Here is a 19,946-nt window from a genome sequence, read left to right as displayed (position 1 = left end):
GAAATAAGAAAAAGAAAACAAGAGCTGAAAGTCATAGACAGAGGCTTGTGGAAAATCTGAATGTTTGGGAGGGAATTCAAGTGTTAGAGAGAGAGCATGCAGAAAGCCATGTAATATGAAGACTAGCAAAATGTTTCTTATTTATTCATGTTACTCCTGGATTATTTTTCCCTGGCAGCTGCTGCGGGTCCGATTGCCATGCCCTCCCCTCCCTCGGAGGAGCGTGGCCAAGCACTTCTCTTTGAGGATGATGAATGGGCAAAGCATTCTTGAGCACTTCAGCTGTACACAAGGCTCTCCAAAGCCCCCTTCGGTCTTAGGCAGCTTCCCCACAGCCTCCCTGGTGGAAACTTGGCAGCTCTGCTACAACCCACATGTAGGCTCCCATCCTGCAAGCTGGTCCATTACCGATGCTGAAATACGTGTCTTGGGGTAAAATATCTGAGAATGGGGCTAACCTTCCCTGCAAAGGAGGTGTCATCTGTTCCCTTTCCTGCGTCCTTCCTTGTCACTGCTGTGCAGGGCATGTGCACGCTCCTCACAGACATTTAGCAGCTTATTGATGGGGTGGTCCAAATCCTGTTGCAGTCCATGGAAGTTCTTCTGCTAGTTTTAATGGCCTTTAAAATGCTCGCCCCCATGAGGCTCACACCCAGCTGTACCCTTTGGACTTGCCAGAGAACTTGATTTGCTGAGCAATTTAATCAGTGGGAAAGCTGGGAAGTTTAGAAAGGCGAGATCAGGCCTTTTAACCTTTTCTTTCCTCCCCTGAGCATGGGGAAGCCTTTTCCAAGCCCAGATAGATATTTAAAAGAACAGCTCTTCTCAGAGGTAGTTTTTATCAGCCCAGACAGTGACACAATAATTTTTTTTCAAAAGCTTCCCAGTGATTTCAGGGTGTAAGTCCCATCTGACTTCAGAAGTGACGCTTGGGCTCTTTTTTTGCCCTTCAGCCGTGTCTTCCTGCTCTTCAGCCAGATCTCTGAGGAGAAAGAAGCAAAGAAGAGGCTCAAACAGCTCTCTTTAAATCAGAGGCATGTTTAAGAGCTGACATCTCACAGGATTGACACTAGACATATGGATCAGGCACGTCTCACAGCCCAGAGGTCTGAACTAGGAACCTCTGTACATATTTTCCGGCAGCAAACTTAAATGTGATATAAGCAGCACTGTGCTACAAAGCATGTGCCAACTTGACAGGAAAATAGGAGCTCTAGGAAAGCAACTATTAATGAGATGGATCTATCAGCCTAGAAAGAAGCTTATTCCCTCTTGGACCATACATGGGTTGTTTGGGAAAACACATGTCAACTAAGCGAGTCAAGGAAAAGGCAGTAACTCGGAGAGCACTCGCACCACTGCTGCTGTAGAGCACATATAGGCTCTGCCCTGGCTGTGCACAAAGGCTTTCTGGATGCTTTTCCAAAATGTTCTCAGCATCGAGTTTCCAGCAGGTTGGGAGGTAGAAAGGATGCAGAAAGGATCCGTGAGGATGTGCAGCAGCAACTGTGGGCAACCAGGCTCTTTACATGCTGACACAGGGCTGAATGGCCCTGCCTTGGCAGGGCTGGTCCTGAAGACGTTTGTTTGCACAAATGGCCCTGTTATCTGCAAACTGGACAACACTGAAATCCCCCGAGCTTCTTTCAGGGGCGTGGGGACTGCAGGGTGAGGCCCTGAGTGAGAGACTGCTGTGCAAGGATTGCCTGGGCCGGGAGAGCCTGATGAGACATCTCTCAGGGGGACAGGAAGGTTTTTAATGTGCTTCCTGCTACAAGCAGTGCCATCCCCTCTACTGATGCATATATGGGGCTTTCTTCAGTAACCTCAATTAAAAAAAAAATAAAAAATAAATTTTAATATACGTTTACTTCATATTCACATACTTAACTGGCCATACTGTCTATCTCAGGAAATCCGTGGGATTTCCTAAGGAGCTTTGTTATCTAATTCGTTTCCGATGGTGGTGAATCCACAGCTGCAGTGTTCATTATAAATGCTGTCACCTCCAGGAAGTGTGGGGCTGAAGTGCCTTCGCTGCTGCCATGCTAGCGCTGTGCACCGAAACCCCCCAGCGCGCTTGTTTTCTCCCATGCGTGCCTCAGCTTCAGCGCTGCGGCTGCAGCCCTTGGTCCCAACCCTGCTAACTCTTCCCCTCGAGAGCAGCGCTACTCAGCTGAGCGTGCTTCCCAGCGGCTCCTCCTGCACGTGAGAGGTGGCATGGTCAGGCAGAGGTGTAGCTGAAACAAGCCTGCTTCAGCACGCAGGCTGCCACATCTCGCTTGAGTTTCTCCTTCTAGAAGGAGGTGGCGGGGCCGTGCTTGCTCCCTGGGTGGCTGCTGGACTTTCGCTGTGGTGTTCAGCCCGGTTTTCGCCCGGTGTTCAGCCTGTAGCAACCAGGACTTAATAACACCAGTCACGAGGCATAAAACACCCTAAACTGGCTGGGTGGTTTGGTGATAATGAAGCGGGGTGTTTACACAGCGCAATTTCGTCTTCTCAAGGCCTGTGATGTGAACTGTGGACTCATACTACCCTAGGGGCAATATATATGGGACTTGCGTTAGGTTAGAGAAAGAATAACCTTTCTCCTACTGGGTTTGCTTTAATTATAGTCTGAGTTGAGTTGCACCATCTTATTTTTCCCATATTCTTCGATTTGTTCAAACCGTAACCTTTTAGGCTAGCATTTTCCGTGCCGGATGACTGCCTCAGCCTGACTCTGGAGGGATGTTTCTCGCTGTTCTTTCTAGGAATGCTTTTCCCAGAACAGCTTCTCGGCAGGAGGTTTCTGCCCGTGCCCTTCTTCATGCCTGCTGGCACAGGCACAGAGACGCCAGCACTGCCACATTTATCTCCTTGACCCAAAACCGTGAGGAGGAAGCGTCCTGGCCTTGATGTCTGCAGGAGGCGTAAATAGGTGGGCAAAAGCAGCACAGAAAGATTGGGGCTGGGGACCGGGGGTGGAGAAGATGTGCACTGTAAGAAACCTGGTCTGGGAGCTGGGGTGGGAAACGGGTGCTGGAAACAGCTGGGGGGGAGTGTGCCAAGGAAAGCACAAAGTGAGCTTGCCAAGGAAAACTGGGGAGATTGTGCCAAAGCAAGGAAAGAGGCCCACCGGGGCTGAGGGCACAGGGAGAGCTGGCGTGGTGGCCTGTGGACGTGTCAGCAGTGGGGAGCGTGGCGGCAGGGTTGTGCTACCGAGGGCCCTCAGAGCAGAAGAGGAGCTCAGCAGCAGGTGAAGAGCAGCATGCACGCATGTGGCTGAGGAGTATGATTATGTCAAGGGGCATCAGGCTTGCTTTGGGCATTTCCAAATTTTGCACGCTTGCGTTTGCTACCTCAACATTCCTTCCAATGGAGCTTTTAGTCAGCCATAGGACGAACTAAAGCAATTCTCCTGTGAGCTGGTGCCAGAGGACTGTCACAGTGCTCTAGCATGGGAGTCAGGAGCGGTGAATGAAGTACTTTTTGCACTTCGTAAATTATGATGAAATATCTCCATGCCATTTATTTGTGTTGCGTTCATATACGTCTAGCTGTTAAAGCTCAGCTACCTCGGAGGAGGACAGTGAATTACCATGGATGAATGAGGGGCTGTCTGACTAATGGGCTTTCGGTACAGATAATGCCCAGCAACAAATTCAACACCGCTTTGGATAACAGAAGAGGCTTTTTTAAAAAACCATCAAGTTTTGGTAATTGAAATTCACTGATGTGAGAATATTTTTCACACAGATGTTTGCTCTTTTTTTTTTTTTTTTTTAATATACAGCGCACTATTAATTATTGAGAGGATACAGTCATGATTCTGTATTGATGTACGGGAAGAAACGAAGGCTCAAGATTTGATTCATATCAGTGTATTTGTCTAAGCATCGCCTAGCGATGGGGCAAGGAGAGATGAAAGCGCAGCTCAGCAGATAATTGCCAGAGCTCCTAAACTGTTTTTTTCTCTTTCATTTCTTGACAGCTGCCGCAGCAAAGACAATATCCAGGACTGTAGAGAGTAACCTCAGTGATAGCACCACTGGTGTGTTTATCCAGCGCTGTGCTCTGGCAGTAAATATCCAAAATCCAGCAGGAGACATCCCTGAGCACCCTGCTGTAGCTGACCCTGCTTTGAGCAGGAGGTTGGGCAGGAGGATCTCCAGAGGTCCCTTCTGGCCTCAGCCATGCTCTGCCGATGTGCTCTCATGGATTGGGAGCCTCAGGGGGCTATTTACGCTGCCAATCTTTGGGCACTTCAATTCAGGAAGCTTTTTCCCCCTATCTCGTCTTCAGAGGGAGATTAGTCCAGGCAGGAGGTGACTCAGAGAGACCAGGCTGGTCTCCTGCTCTGAATCACCTCCTGCGACATATCTCCTCTGATTATAAAGGCAGCTGATGGATACCGAAGGAGTAACTTCCCTAAGTTTTGTACCTAAAGATGCTGATGCACCTTCCTTTTTAAGGCTATAGATAATAGATGAGTGTTTTCAAACCAGCAGAGGAGTAGACTATTGGCCAAATTTCCAAACGTAAACCGAGGACAAAAACTGGACTGAATGGGATACATCATAAAATCCAAGTTATTTTGTGACGATCCTGTGATACAGATGAATACAGTTTCCTTGTTTTGTCGCCCTTCTCTGCTAAGCAGATGAACCATCTTCTCCAGCTGGAAGCCTGCAGTGTTAGCAGAGTGAAGACTCCACTCTTATCTGGAGAGATTGTATTTTTGAGGGGGTTGGGGAGCTCCAAGCGATTTCTTAAGCTGTGTTGCTGTGAATATGCAGCCTTTTTACATGCCTGTTTTCAGGTTATCAGTCCGTAAAAATACTCACTCTGCTGAATATTTTAAAGCATGCAATAAAACAATATTTTATGGAAGAGAACAAGGGAATGTGTACGAGCCTGTCAGATTCTGATGAGTCAAAATATTCATCGCAGTTTTATCACAGGGTATCAATGTGAGGAGTGATAATTACCTGTGACCAGTTGGGCCAGAACTGCTTTTACTGATAGATGCATTTTCGGTCTTTGTGGGCTGTGCTTTGGCCTTGCAGTTTTAGGCAATGCCCTTTAGTGAATCCTTCATGCAAGGTGTGAGGTTTGACAGACCCTGATTCATCAGTGATTTTATGGCAAGTGCAATTTTTTTTTTTTTTTTCCCCCATTGGTCCCAGAGGTCTGAGACCATAGCAGTCTGACAAAAGTAGCTGAGCAGTGGATGCTATGAAGGTTGGTTACATACTGCTATTCATGCACGTGTGCTTGCTGGCTGCCAGACAGACCGGAGAGCAGCCAAATTCTCTCGCTCAGGGGGTTTTCAAAGATGTTTCTTTCCGACGTCCTGTTGGTGATTAAAAAAAAAGAAAAAGAAAAACAAAAGGATGAGGCATTACTGTCCCTGGTTTCTCCTCCTCTGACAGTTTGGCCAATGGATTCAAAAGCTGCTGAAGGAAAACAGGAAGACAGGAAGATACAGAGACTGTGATGATATAAACTCTGTTTCTCTAGGAAACTAGGCTTAAAAAAAAAGTTCCTAGGCCTCTACATAACAGAATAAACCTTGGGAACATGACTTAAGTCTGTGCTGTGAGCTCAGAAGCTAAAAGGAATGAATCCCACATGTATTGATTATTTTTAAAATGCTTGCAAGCTCCAGTTCAGTTTTATGATTATTTGGTGACTTGCTCCTGCCTGGAGCTGAAAGTTTGACATTGAGCTCCTCCAAATATATGGCCTATTAGAGGTCCCTCTGGTGATCATAACATAGAAGCCAGCAGTTAGCTGCCTCTGTTATGGGTTCCCAGCACTTCTAGGGATTTGTTCCTGTGAATAATATTTCCTCTGGACCCCACCTCACTGATCTGAGCTGCACTTGAGAGGACACATCTAGAGCAATTTGCTGGAATTGACTGTTCGACATAATCTGTTTATAAAAAATGATAGAAACGTGTAGATGAAAAAAAAAAAAAAAAAAAAAAAGTCCCTCAGTGCCAAATGGGTAAGTGTACCAATTCGCAGCAGAAAACAGCACAGGGCTGCTTCCAGTCCTCATGTGCCCACAGCACTGGATGATCCCCTTTATGCAGTTTTTATGAGGTACACACTGAAAAGGGCAGTGCCAAGGAAATCGCTGCCTTTTACGAATCCGAGTCCTTGTGAACAGAGGTTTATAATAATAAACTCTGCGGAGCAATCTGAGGCTGTGCTATTGCTGAGAACTTTTCAAGATTTCTTCCCTAGAGATTTAAAGACTCTTATTCTCATAACAGGTGCAGCCTGGGGGATGACAGCAGCAACGCGAGAATCCTCCTGGGAGTAATTATACTTCCCTTCTCCTTTTCTTTGTCTCTTGTATCTATTTGGCAGCACTTCTGCGAGGAGCTGTGTGCATACGTAAACTTTAATCGCGTTCAGCAGAGGGAGTCAGATGCTAAAATCTCAGCACACACACCGGCCCCTCCAGGACCAGGAGCACGTGTTTGTGTGCCGGTGCACAACTTCTCGGTTTTCTGCCGTACATTTAACCCAGACAGGGATGCAAGGGGGTGTCCCACTCTCAGCAGGACTGCCTGAACTCTGCTGCAATGATAAAAGCACAGTAGCCGCAGTGGTAATGTAATTAGCAAAGTCACCGTGCTCTCCAGCACTGCCTCGCGGGTTCCGCCTGGGCTAGCGGGTTATCTTTCTCTACATCTGTACAGTCCCTGGCCTCTCTGGTGGACATCACTTGTGGCCGTGCTGGCCGGCGATTAGTCAGATGTTTGTTTTCATGTTGTGATGAATTTTCCTTTCCTGTGACCATGGAGATCTGGTACTGTGCTACTACTTTACATCCATTAGCTGCCACTTGCTCTGTAAGGAGGAAAGGGGGAGCCGGCCTGGACAGGGGCAGGGACTTGGCACACAGAGGCATCCATGGAGCTGCGCCTCCAAAATGTGAGGTGTCTGTTCAAAAATCATGATGTTATACAAATATGTGATGCAAATTCACCCTGAGGGTCTCCTTAACTGTGAAAACAACCCCCAAAGCAGTCCCCCGAGTTGGAAACACGGCTGTGGCCGAGCGCCCAGGCCCGCAGTGAAGCCTGTGCCCCCATGGCCGCCATTTCGCGGGCTGCGTCCTGAGCAGCTGGGCAAAGAGGGGGAACAGCAGTGAAACTTGTGCTGTCCTTCCAGCCTCTCGTGGAGAAATGAAAGCCAGCTGCACGTGCTGAAATGTTTGTGGTGTGAATATGTCGTGAGAAGTCAGAGATGGAAATGACTGATACTTTGGGGGCAGACGTGATTGGGGGGAATTTGGCCTCCTTGCCTTCCCCAGCCTTCTCTCAATTATTTGATGAGAAAGCTTTGATCCGAGAAACACAGTGGGATCTGCAAATCTGCTTTGAATGCTCATTCGGAGAGTGGTAATTGAGTTTTCAATATTTATGGCAGGACCTGGAGCTGTACTAGTGAGTGCACTATCATCTCTCCCCCGTGGCAGCCTGGCTTAAGACCCAGCTCAGCAATTAGCCCCTTGCAGAGGAGAGCAGGGAGAAGGGGAAAAAACCTCACGGACTTTGGTGAAAATTGTTTGTTTTGCTGATTATGGAGGTTTCTCTCTGTCACAACAAACATATTCAGTGCGGAGCTGTGGCACCGTGCTGCTCTCACACAAGGGGCAGCTGCTTGCCCAGAACAAGGCTGGCTCTTGCAGGAGCCGGGGGGCTGCCCTCACAGTTTGTAGCTCGGCCTCTTCTTGCAGATAAGCAGTGATAGGACTAGAGGGCATGTGCCGGGGGAGGTTCAGGTTGGAAATTTGGAGACTTTTCTTCTCAGGAAGAGCGGTCAGGTGTTGGAAGGGGTTGCCCAGGGAGGTGGTGGAGTCACTTTTCCTGGGGGTGCTCAAGGCAAAGTTGGATGTGGTGCTTGGGGACATGGTTTAGTGGTGACAGTGGTGGTGGTGGGGCGGTCGGATTAGGTGATCCGGGATCTACCAGGATCCAACCCTACTGCTTCTGTGCCTCCCCGCGTCCCATCCCCAGCGCCTCAGCGGCCCTGCCGCCATCTGAGGAGCGGGGCCGGGGGGCGGCGCTGTGGGGGCCGGCAGCGGGCAAGGTCGGTGGGGTGGGAGCGAGCCGGGCACGGACAGAGGCGGCGGCGGGGGCCGGGCTGTGCCTTGCTGGGGCCGTGCCGGGGCCGTGCTGGGCTGGGCTGTGCCGGGCTGGGCTGGGCTGGGCTGTGCTGGGCGGGGTGGGCGCCTCACCCCCGCCGCTCCTCCCGCTGCCGCCGCTCCGCGGGGCCGGCCGGGGCGTTTCGTAACCGGCCCCGCCGCCGGCAGGACGGGGCTGGCGGCCGCCTCCCGCCGGAGACACCCGAAGCGGCTGGGCGGCAGGTAAAGCAAATGCGCTTTTTTAAAAATTATTATTATTATTTTTAGGAAAATACAATGCGAAAAGCACGCTCGCAGCGGCTCGGAGTTTGCAGCAGCCGGGAGGGAGATGCTGCTGCTGCCGCCGCCGATGCTGCTGCTGCTGCCTTTTAGCCGGGGTCGAGCCGAGGGGATCTGCGGCTTGCGAGGGCTGGCGGCATCCCTGAGCCCGGCGCTTCGTGCCGAGGTTTTGGGGCTGTGGATGTGCCCGCACAGCCGGGTGCTTGTGGTAGGGGTGTGAGGAGAGCCAGCAGGGAGAACAAAGCAAATTGGGCTCATGGTAAGGTCCCGCCGGCTGGGCTGCGCACGCTGCGCTTCCCCTGGTCGCGTTTCCTCAGATTGCATCTGAGCTTCTTGTTAATTGCACGAAAGGTGACATGTAAAAGTAACGCTGGCTTATGGGGTCGGGACAATTTGGGACCATCGGTGTCACCGGTGTATCGTCAGCACGGGGCTCTGCAGAAAATTCCCTCCGTGCACATGCTTTTGTTGGCAGTAGAGCTAAAAAGCCGAAATCGCTGGTTCAAACCTGTAACGTCGGTCGGAGGTTTCGGACAGCCTGCCAGGTATGCAAAGACAAATGGAAAAAAAAAAAAAAAAAGAAAATGTTTGTTTTTCTGCTGCTTGTTTTGGGGGGAGCGGGGGGAAGTTGCGTGGGGAACACCCGATGGAAGTTTTGTGCACATCGCAAAGTCTCCTCGGAAGCGGTGGCGGTGATGACCAGATTACACCCAGATCAGAAATGCCAGCAGGACAGGAGGTGTTATTTCGGCCTTAATTAATGCCTTTAAATTACACGTGTACAGGCACTGACTGGGGATGAGCTGCTCGCCCAGAGATGCGCTCTGGCTCAGCAGAGCGTGCAGGGAGCTGGCAGGTAGCTGCTGCTGGGCGCTCGTCTCCCTTCCCCGACTGACTCACCCGGGCCTCCAGCCGTGCCAAAATCCCAGGGTATGTTCCTCTACCTGATTCTGGCTCCGTTTCAGGGCTCTCACTTTGACCCTTTGGTGAAGCGGAGCAGGATCTCCAGCAGCCACAGCCTGACGGAGGCTTCAGCGTGGTTTTACCTCTAGTCCCGGTGAAATTCAGGGGTATGCATAAGCAAGCTGGCGTGCAAGGGTTTTAAGCTCAGGGCTGCCTACTGTAAGCTTTCCAGGGTGTGAATGCACATCTTTTTTTACTGCATGGTGCTCAGAACAAATGCCATACTGTGTTTGGGTTCGGTACAGAGGAGCTGACCTTGCTTGGGACCGATACCTACAAAGTAGGAGCTGTGACGCTCCTCTGCTGGAGTTTTATGGGGGATTAGTTGGACTAGAGATCTGAGGTACTTCAGAAAGCTAGTGAGGCTTATACTTCTAAATGCACAAGCCATCTCTTCAAGCAGAATTAAGTTTTCCAAGGCAGTGAAATATTTTTCTGACCATGACCCCAGTCAGTTGATGGTGCCTGGAGGATGCAGGTCTGCAGGGATGCATGTGACGTTGATGTGACTCTACCAAAGACCCAGTGATCTGTGTTTTTGCCCATACAGCCATTGACTTTGGGGCCTGGTGCGGGGCCCCAGCCTTTTAAAAGGGTGATCTTACACTGCCACCTGTATTTATTTGTCAGTCAGTCCTGCAGCCCTTCTCAGCACCAAGTAGCAGTTACTCAGGCACGAAGTTCTGCTGGCTGGAGCGTGGTTGTTCAGCTGAGGAAACGGTGTGCAATCTGAGTAAAAGGTTGTGGATTTGGGGCACGAGCTCTCTTTTTTGTGTGTGTGGGGAGAATGTGGGAAATGGATTTCCAAAGCCTGGGATCCTGGCATGCCTCACATTCTCTCCTGCTCTTAGGCTTTGCCTCTGTCCGGTGGGTGGGCTGGGGGCCGGGCTTCCCTCCCCTTTACAGCACCCAGAGCTTCTGGAGAAATTCCACAGCTGTTTTGGGGTCTGTCCAGAGCTGCCTCCTTGCTGTGCTGGTGCTGTTTCCTCCACAGATAGGTTCGCTGCTGCTGTGCTGGGCTCTGCGAGCTCAGGTCTTCTTCTTCCAGCCCTGCCAAGGCATTTCGCCCCCTTCAGGTGCAGACAACCTGGCCTGGCCACCCCTTCCTTCTGGCAGCAGGAATTACTCCTGCAGAGCAACCTGCACTTTCTCTGGTACGTTTTAAAGCAGAGTGGCTCTCCTGCCAAAAGCAGAGGACGGCGATGCTGCCACCCAGACAGCCGTTTTCGTGGTGGAGCCTGCACAGTGCCTGTGAGCTGGGGAGAGCTGGAGGGGTCAGAGTGCTGCGAGCGCAGCTCCGCGGCTGAGGGCGGGGAAGGAGGCGAGCGCCGCTCGCTTCCTTAGGAGCAGCAGCATGCAAAGGTTTTGACAGGAGCTGCCAGCGCCTGCTAGACGAAGCAGGGATACTACTTGAAAGAAAGGGAGGCAGGGTGTGTGTGTGTGTGTGTGTGTGTTTACAAACAGGAGCGTACAAAGACAAACAGAGTTTTATTTTTTGCAAGCGCAAAGCCTACGCAGTGAGTGTGCCATCAGACACACTGCCTCTTGCCAGCTAATGTCGTCTGCAAATGAAACAAGTCGGGTTGTTGCTGTTGCAGCTGCTTTCCCTCATGAAGCAGGGTGAGCCAGACGCGTCCGACTCTGGGAGACGGGCTGGCAAGTTGCCTGAAGACTGAGGTGCACAGGGTAATTTACTTAAAAAAAAAAAAAAAACAACACAAAGCACAATATAACAATTATCCTCCAGGATGAGCACGTACGACCGTAGTGTCTGCTTGCAGTTGTGTTTTCTGTGACACACTCTCCGAAGTTGCGTGTTGGCTGCACTCGCCAGCAAACGCAGCCCGGAGGTGATCGGCTCCTTCCCTGACCTGCAGTTAGCAGCGAGAGTCGCGCTTAAACCAGTTTTAATGCGGGAGGGAGGAGGGATCCAGCAGCTTGGCCGGGTTATTTGGGATCCAGGCCTGGGGAGCTTGCGTTCTGACCTTGGGCAAGGTGCATCAGCTGCTGCGTCCCCTGCTTTTCAGGCCCGATCTGTTACGATTCATTTCAGCGCCACTGATTGATGGATAGCAGTCCTGGTTTCCTCATCTGAAGCAACCCCAAAATCCCCAAATGTTTGTTCATGAAATCGAAGTTCAAGTCTGCAATCTCCCTCTCTCCTCCCTGCTCTTTACCTCTGCCAGAGGTGGAAGCAGAGGAATCATTCACAGCCATCTGCTGGAGGCATCCGTCACGCTGGGAGCAGCCTGCTAGCTGTTCCGCGCCTTATTAATGATGAGAAGATGTAAACACATGAGCTCATAATTATGTTGCGTTTTGAATTATTTACAAAATAATGACACGAGGAGAACAATGAGGTTACAAAACCCAGCGGACAAAGGCAAGGAAATGCCAGGACTAACGTTGCACGGCTCCCCTTCGCATCTGCATGATGATACAATCTCTCATTCTACCGTTGCGTCATTTTTTCCCTTATACATTTTTTTTTCCCCCCTCTTTTTTGGTAATTACTGCATAATTCATTTTCTCTCCCCCGTTTACTTTCAGCACCTCTTTTACACCCCACCCAAGGCTCGAGCCGAGCCGTGCTGGTAATTCCTTCCCGGGGGGCTTCGCGGGCGGGGAAGCTCTTGCGACACCTCGGATGCTGGCACCGTGCGCGTCTTCAGGAAGGGAGGCAAAGAGCAAATCGTCCAGAGTCATCCGGAGGGCTTAGACCTTGGGGCTACAGCATTAATTTCTAACCCGTGAGCTAACAGGCTGCGCCGGCTGGCTCTGGGTGCTGGTAGTCCCCTGAGCGGGACGAACACCGTGCTGGGGACACCCCCAGATCCCACCTGAGGATGGGGTGGGCAGAGCTCTGCTGCCTCCTCGCTCATCTGGGGGGTTTCATCTTCCTTACTTCTCACCCAGAGCTGTTGTGGCCATCCTCTGAGCTCAGGCAGTGGGTAGGTGGCTGCTTTAGGCCAGCTCGGTGAAGTGGCTTTATATCCAAAGAACATGCTGCCTTCTGCTCTGTTTCTGTATATGGGGCCTCACCTGATGCCAAATAACTTATCCTACAGTCAAGCCTAGGTGAATATGCTGCTTTATGGGGCTGAATATGAGACTTAAATCGCATCAGTTCGTGGAAAAGTGAGGAAGACTGGCCAATGACTTTCTTTTTGTTAGTTTTCTGAGATTAGGCTCCAGAGGCTGGGATTCCAGCTGAAGCACAAGTTGGTGCAAACTCAGGCACTTCCCGGAGGAGACGTGTGTGGTCCCAGCAAGCAGTGAGGTGCTCTTCAGCCCGTGTTTCGTTCTTCTGGCCAGTTTGCAGTCAGTGTCTTCTCAGAGCTTCCATCAGAGGGGAGGGAAGGTTGGTAGTAGCCACATGCTGCGCTAACAGAGGCAAATCTTCAGGCACTGTAGCTCCCTGGGGACGGAGGCTGCTGCTTTGCGGGGTGGCCCCGTGCTGGATGAGCTTTGAGGGCTTTGCTCGCCCCCTCTGGCTCTGCCTCCCCCTCTCCTCTTCCTCACAGCATCTGCGGTTGGTTGGATGCTGAGAGGCACGGACAGGGCTTTGAGAAAGCTGGCTCAGCAGAAGAGGTGGAGAGCCAGCTGATGCCAGTATTAATATTCTTTCAGAATTGATGGATGAGACGATTATAAAATTGCAGAGGGAAGTGAAACTTAAAAGGAATCCGCGTTTTAATTGCAGTCTGGACTTTTTTCAGCAGCCAGCTCCTAAGGTGCAGGGCAGATCAGGCGTTTTTTGGGCGAGGATGTTACCGTAGAGTGGACAATACACTGTTTAAAAGAAAAAAGCCTGTGCCAGTCTGGTTTCCTCAGCTTGGTGATCTGTTTTCAGTTGCACTGAAGAACAACGAGCCCAGTTTTGGGCACGATGGATGTGGCTGAGCGGGGGGCACAAGGCAGCCAGCTACTGACGATTGCCAGCTTGAAAACACAGCCCAGATGTCTGTGTGCTGCGTGAGGTTTTCTCACGGACAGGAGGTTTGCTGGAGCGTGCTTCATCTAGAGTTGGGCCAAAACGCTCTCCATCCAATTCTGGTTTCCTCTGGGATTGAAAACTCTGCAGAATTTCCTCAACCCCAAGGCAATTTGCCCTAATTGCGCTTATTTGGAAAAGCACCTGCGTAGGTGAGTTAGTTAGGATGAGGAAGCATCAGCCTTTTTTTTCCTCATCTCCTCCCGCTTTCTTCCAAGTCAGAAGCTGGGAGAAGGAGGCACCTTTCAAGACGCGAAGAAAGCCGTCGTGTGGATGTGGCTTCAAAGCACTGTAAGAAAGGGTCAGACCGTGGCACGTGTCCCACTTTGCAGGTGGGTACAGCTCATGGGGGGGCCCCAGGCTGCCCTCACCTCGCTCTGGTCTCCATATCCAGCCCTTCCCTGCCCGGCTGGGGACAGACAGGCTCGTGACCTGTGCTGGTGGCTGGGGAATGGGTGGCCTGGGCTCCAGTACGAGTCCTCTGGGACTTGTGCACGCAGGGCTGTGCGATCTGAGGGCACGCTGGTTAAGCCTGAGAGATGCCCGATGAGAGGCCGAGATGGTTATTTGCATTAGCGAGGAGGTGATTAGTAGACGGTGTTCGTGGCTCTCATCAGAGACCTCTGAACGTCTCAGAAGTGATGGTGAGCTGCCTTTGCAGAGAAACATCTTCATTTTTACAGGTGAAATCAAAGGGCCGAGCCCTGTGGTCTGAAAGCTGTTTGTTCTCAGCCTTTGACACGTATTCACCTGGATGAATTGCTTCAAATGTAAAAGGCCTTTACCAAACCAGGAAGCTTGCACAAAAATGTATTTTGCCCATTCTTTCATTTAAAAGCAAAATGCGAAAAGACAACTCTCATCTGCTCCCTTCTCTCGCTCTTTTTCTTCTGTTTCTCTTAGTGGCAAAACAAGGAAAGTGAAAAGGTTGAAGGGAAAGCTTTGTGTGTATGCTCACACGTGTATGTACAGAGGATAAACTAAAATGAATTAAAATTTTTGACTTAGCAAAAAAAAGCCAGTGAAAATCAGTGGTTTATGAAAAATTACTGTTATGGAAAAAATGGTTTTAGTAGCAACTTGCAGAGCTCTGCAAGCTCTGGGGTCACCGGTGTGATGTGCTACATGCTCTTGAGATGCGGCAGCTTCTCCCTCGCACAAATCACATCAGGCAGGGTAGCACGCAGATCCACTTTATTTCAGTGGATGCAGTGGAGAGGGTGCTGAGAAACACATGCAGGCATCTTAGGTGAGTGAAACTATCTTCAAATGCTTCAGTAATGTCAAATGTGACCGAAATAGTGAGCTTCTGTATTAAATAAATGCCTGTCTTCCGACGGAAAAGCCCATAACAGTACTTAGAAAAGCTCAAAACATTTGGGAGGTTGTGGGTTAAGTGTCTCTGTGACCACGTTGTCATTTTATTTTCTGTTCTTGCCACTGATGTGCAGGCAAGAAGAAATAAAAGTGGGAGGAGGCTGGGGAGAGAAGGGCACAGTTGCTTTGGTTGGGTTTTTGTTTGTTTTACTTCTTCAGTGCATCCATCTTTACATCTGGTTCCTGGCAGTGTTTTACGACCTCCTCTGAGCAGGAGGCTGCTGATGAAAGTGATCCAAAAGAGCGAATCCCATCGGTGCTCTCTGTGCAGAGCCTCACGAGCAGGCAGAAACCTACTTCCAGCGCTGGCCTTATTAAAACACGTTTCTGAAGTTATTGAGGACCAGCTTCATCTGAAAAGAGTACTGTGAATTGGCGGGAGCACACCTGGGAAACACGTCAGGATGTATGTGCTCAGGCTCTCTGGAGCTTGAGAAATATTCCTGAAGTGAAAACTGGGAGTCATCTAGGCACTAGCTGAGGAAGAAAACAGTGTAAGCCACTCGAGGACTGAAAAGAATGAGCAGAATAAAATACAAGTTGCAGTTCTATAGTGCCGTGTAAAAGAAAACCGCTAAACACGTTTCCTTGGTAAGCAAACAAATGCTTGAGTGGTATTGTATTACTTGTTCAGCTCCTGCTCTGAGATTGCTGGCACCTTTTGCAACCAGCAAGCTGAAATAAAGCTTTGTCAGAGTAGCAATTTCGGGAGATTGCTTGGAATCTCAAACTGCTTATTTAGGTTTCTTTGATTTATCGGGTGATGTATTTGGGGCCTGGTAGTTTGTTTCAGGAGTACATAATGTAAATAAATTTGATTAGCGCCTACGCTTTCCGTCAGTCTTTTGGCTGCGCTTTCTAGCTCGTTAAAGCGCAGAACTCCAGGTATTGGCAAAATCTCTCCCCGTGAAAAGCTGGTGCAAAATAATTGATCTGCAGCCGAGGGAGTGGCCGGCGGGTGTGCTGCACTGCCCAAATCCGTGTGCCACTCACTGTGAGGATGCACACGTGTGGTCGAGCCTTCCCCGTACCGTGGCTCAAACCCCTGTTTCAGTGAGCCTCAGCCGCAGCTCTATGGCCCACTTACAGATCTCACAGCAGCAGCAGAAGGCAAACGTAGCACCAGCCTGCCCTTATTGCTGAGGAGAGGGTGCTCGGCCTCGGGGAGGCACCTGCACCTGCCTTGCAAAGCCCTGCTCTCCCCAGGAAGGCTGCTGCAAGTCAGGAGAGAGCCAGGAGAAGTAGGGTCTTGCAGCCCACGTGTCGTTGGCTTCCTGAGTCTGGAGAGCGCAGGGGATGTTTGGAAGCAATGAAAACAGATGGCCATGTGGCCAGTACAAGAAATGATTAACTCCACTGCATTTATTTTTATAGCGAAATTGCATTTTCACATCTCCACGAGGGATACTTTATCAGGGTACGAACCCAGCAAAGCGTTTGTTTCTGTGGACATAGCAATTTTGGCACAGATGTGGTGAAATTAGCTAATCTCTCGATGCAGACACAGTGAGCTGCTAAAGCTGCAATTTTGCAAGTACGACTGCATCCTCTCCGAGGAAACTTGGCGATGCGGCTGTGGTGCTCTGAGGTCGGATTTCTCCACGCTTCGGATTGACGGGGTAAGGTACGTTGAATGGGCACAGATTTAGCAAAATCAAGTCGTGGTGATTTTAGAGCAAAGCGTGGGATTAATAACCGAGATGATAGAGCATTATTGGATGGAAATTTGATTTCACTTTTTAGTGGCTCAGGAATGTGAGCATTTAAGATTTGAGTCATGCTTTTAACGGTGTTTTAACAGGACTTTCAAAGTTGTGGGTACACTTCGTTGCGTTCAAATTAAAATGCATGTAAAAGCTTGCGAGTACCAAGTGTTTGTGCTCGTGAATTGGACAGTTCGTTGCGTGGCCCACCCGCATTTTGTGTGTGCAGGTGAAATAATCTGCATTAGCAGTGGAGCATTCTGAGTGTGTGCAGATTATGTTACAGCTAATCTGCGTCCAGGCAAAGCAACTGGGAAAAGCAGCTGTAGGGGGCCACTGAGGTAAGGCTGGATACCTGCTGGGGGCCACCAGGCTGTGTCTCGCCTTAAAATCAGAACAGGGGTGATGAGACAAGAGCAAAGAGGTTGGGGTTTACCCGGTTGTTGCAGCCAGACCCAGTTGTTCGGTCAGGGCAGAGCACTGTTTTGACAGAGAACCAGGCAGGGCTCTGTTTCAACTGGTTTCCACAATGACTCAGTGTAAGAACTGGCAATGAGGTCATGCGGTGTTTTTTTTTTTTTTTTTTTTTTTTTTTTTTTTTAAGGACCTGTTGTACTAATTAGGTTATGTTATGTGGCTTAGTATTAGTTAAGCGTGCCCAGGGTTACTGGTAGGAGTTCAACCTTTCATTTTCTGCTGGAAGCGACTTCCCTTCAACCTTCAGAGATGTACAGCAGTTGTCATTAAGGACTCGAACATATTAATCCCCAAAGCACTGTTTAAATTACGAGGGAAAGGGGGGGAAGGAAACTGCAGCAAGTAGTAGGGGCGTTATTGCATCGAGCAATTTCGAGTGTCACAGAGAGAAGACGTGTCAATGTGCAGCAAATACTTGCATCGAGTCTGTTCATCCGCACGTAATATGTATATATAAATTAGTGGCAGCAGTGATTACGTATAATGGCATATTATGTAATTGTTTGAACAAGGCAACAAAGAAGGTAAGGCTTCCAGACTATTGCTTTTGCTCATAACAAACATCAAGTCCTCCCTCTCCACCTCCAGGCACTCCAAACTTTGCTCACACCTTATCTGCGTTCGCCTTTGTTTCCTGCTCGTTCCCTGTCCCCATCCACCGCGTTTCCTCTTGTTCCTGCCCTGGCCTCCAGCTCCTGTAGGGAGCTCAGTGGTTTTTTTTCTTTCGCTACTTTCTGCATCCTATCTGCCCCCTCCCTAATCTACAGCAACACAGTCCTTCCCTATCACATGTAAATCAGGCTGATTTTTAGCTTCGCCTAAATTTCTGTAGCAGATGTAAGTTAGAAAATAACTTTTTTTTTTTTTTTTTTTTTAAACATTCTTGTCCAGTGTTAGCTTCCAGATACTGTGAAGGGTGGGTGGAGACCTTACAAACAGAGTAACGCTACCAGGAAACTCAGTGCAAACCTTGCCATGGCTGAAAAAAAAATCTTCATCTCTCCACCTGTAATTCCAGGGGTGTGATTTTATCAGTGTTCAGACTCCGTGTTTTATTTCCTAGAAAGTCTGTGGCTGCTAAGAAAGGCCTTCGTCTCTCACATGCTGTTGTCTGGAGTCCAGAGGCAAAATCCAGAAAGAGCACCTCCATCATCACTGAGCCACTGGCTGGGTACAGCATGGGCACAGCTCCTTCCCTGTGAGCAGTGCCTGGTGTTGGCACAGCCAGAGCTGAACTCACGCTGCCTGAATGCCAGCACAGCTAGCTTGTTATTCTTTGGGACTCTTCAGCCTTCCCAGCCCAGGCAAACACGATTTCATTCCCTTTCTCCAAAGGCTGTTCCTACTCGTTGCTTTTTTTTTCCCCCCCCAGGTCTAACAACTCTCGGTGGCACCTCCAATAATGTTTCCTTGCCGTGCAAAAGGAGAAAAGCACTTTGTCAGCAGCCTACTTCAGGCAGAGAAATTCATATCTGTGAGACGCATATGTACAGAGCAGCAATTACTCAGACCATCAATATTTATACAGCAGATAATAGTCATCACGGACAAGATGAATATTGTCACAACAGCAGTAGTTGCTGGGGGGGTGAGGGGTGGAAACATAATTGTTAGGTTTCTTTAAGCAGGATAGTTATTTAACTTGCAACTGACTGCTGAAAACAGCTTCGAGTCTGGATCAAATACTCGGTAGGACTTCACCTCCTTCTGGAGGTGGAAATGTCCCTCCTGTCTGCCCCTGTGTCACTCGGGGAGCACCCTCTGGGAGGCCGGCCTTTATGGGCAGCTTCAGCTGAAGGCAGTGCTGCTGCCAGTAGCTGAACAAGGACTAGTTAAAGAAGCAAACTAAAAACACAACAGTCTGCAGCTTGTTCTGAAAAGGTTTTAGTTATGCCCGCTGCAGACAGACACGTGTTTGGGGACGAGGTGGAGGTAGCTGTCCTTAGGGTGGGCCCTCTCCCAGGCCTACCCACAGCTGTGTCAGGGCCAACCCGTCCTGTCACCATGCCAGGCCTGGAGGCCAAGTGAGTCCCCATCCCAGCTCCTCTCGCTGCCAGGCAGAGGGAAGGCCAAGGTGGTGGCTTTCCTGTTGGCATGGCACGAGCAGCTCCTGCCACCCGCCCTCCTTGGCCTCCCTGTGGTGGCATGGCTGTTCGGGAGAGTCGTGTCCACTGGCAGGAGGATCTGCTAGGTTGCCCCGCTTTCAAAATCATTGAGTCAAAAATTATCACATGTGCATTGTTCACTGTATATGATTTATGTGCTGACTTTTTTCTTCTGCTTTTGAAATACAAAAGGCATTTCAAGCATTTGAACCCCCTCAGCTTCTTTCAGCTGACTGTAGGGTGCAGTACTTGGTGCTCCAAACTGAGCTCTGTTGGGCTGGTTCTCATTCATAACATGAATCACACAGCTTCAAGTTTTTGAGAAGCCACAGAATCACAGAATGGCTGAGGTTGGCAGGGACCTCCAGAGATCACCTAGTCCAACCCCCCTGCTGAGCAGGATCACCCAGAGCACGTTGTGCAGGATGGCATCCAGGTGGGTTTTGGATATCTCCAGAGAAGGAGACTCCACAACCTCTCTGGGCAACCTGTCCCAGTGCTTTGTTGCCCTCACAGTAAAGAAATGCCCTCTAATTTTCAGCAGGAACCTCCTGTGCTTCAGTCTGTGCCCGTTGCCTCTGGTCCTGTTGCTGGGCACAACTGAAAAGAGATGGGCTCCGTCCTCTTGACACCCTCCCCTCAGATATGTATACACCTTGATGAGGTTTCCCCTTCCCCATCTCCAGAAGATGCTGAACTGCTCTTTTTTACTCTTTCCCAGAGTTAGGTACCTTCCCAGATGCAAGCAATGGAAGAGAGAGCGGTTGCTCTCTGGGCGAGGTGTGGTGCTCACCCACAGGAAGGCAGGGCTGTGCTCCTACCCCTGGCAGCATTTGGTCATGGTTCTTTTTCTCTGTAGGTAAAGGCATTAGGCTGCCTGGATTCCAGCCCTTCTCCAAATG

At 49.9% G+C, this 19,946-nt stretch overlaps 1 protein-coding gene across 4 annotated transcripts in view; it reads left to right on the top strand.

Annotated features, from left to right (window-relative positions):
* The first annotated feature begins 8,220 nt into the window (after positions 1-8,220).
* RNF152 (ring finger protein 152) overlaps positions 8,221-19,946 on the top strand; it is a 36,000-nt gene continuing 24,274 nt past the window's right edge. For 2 of the 4 annotated variants that reach the window (XM_082752584.1, XM_082752585.1), the window contains exon 1: positions 8,221-8,368. The gene's annotated coding sequence lies outside the window, so the exon portion shown is untranslated. Of the gene's footprint in view, positions 8,369-16,260; positions 16,384-19,946 lie in introns of those variants that run through there. The other 2 variants (XM_082752588.1, XM_082752587.1) reach the window with 2 other exon arrangements.

The sequence above is a fragment of the Aythya marila genome, assembly GCF_965140915.1.
Source record: "Aythya marila genome assembly, chromosome: 2".
NCBI lineage: Eukaryota > Metazoa > Chordata > Aves > Anseriformes > Anatidae > Aythya > Aythya marila.
Note: the sequence above shows the minus strand (reverse complement) of the source record. Positions and strands in the feature narration are given on the sequence as shown.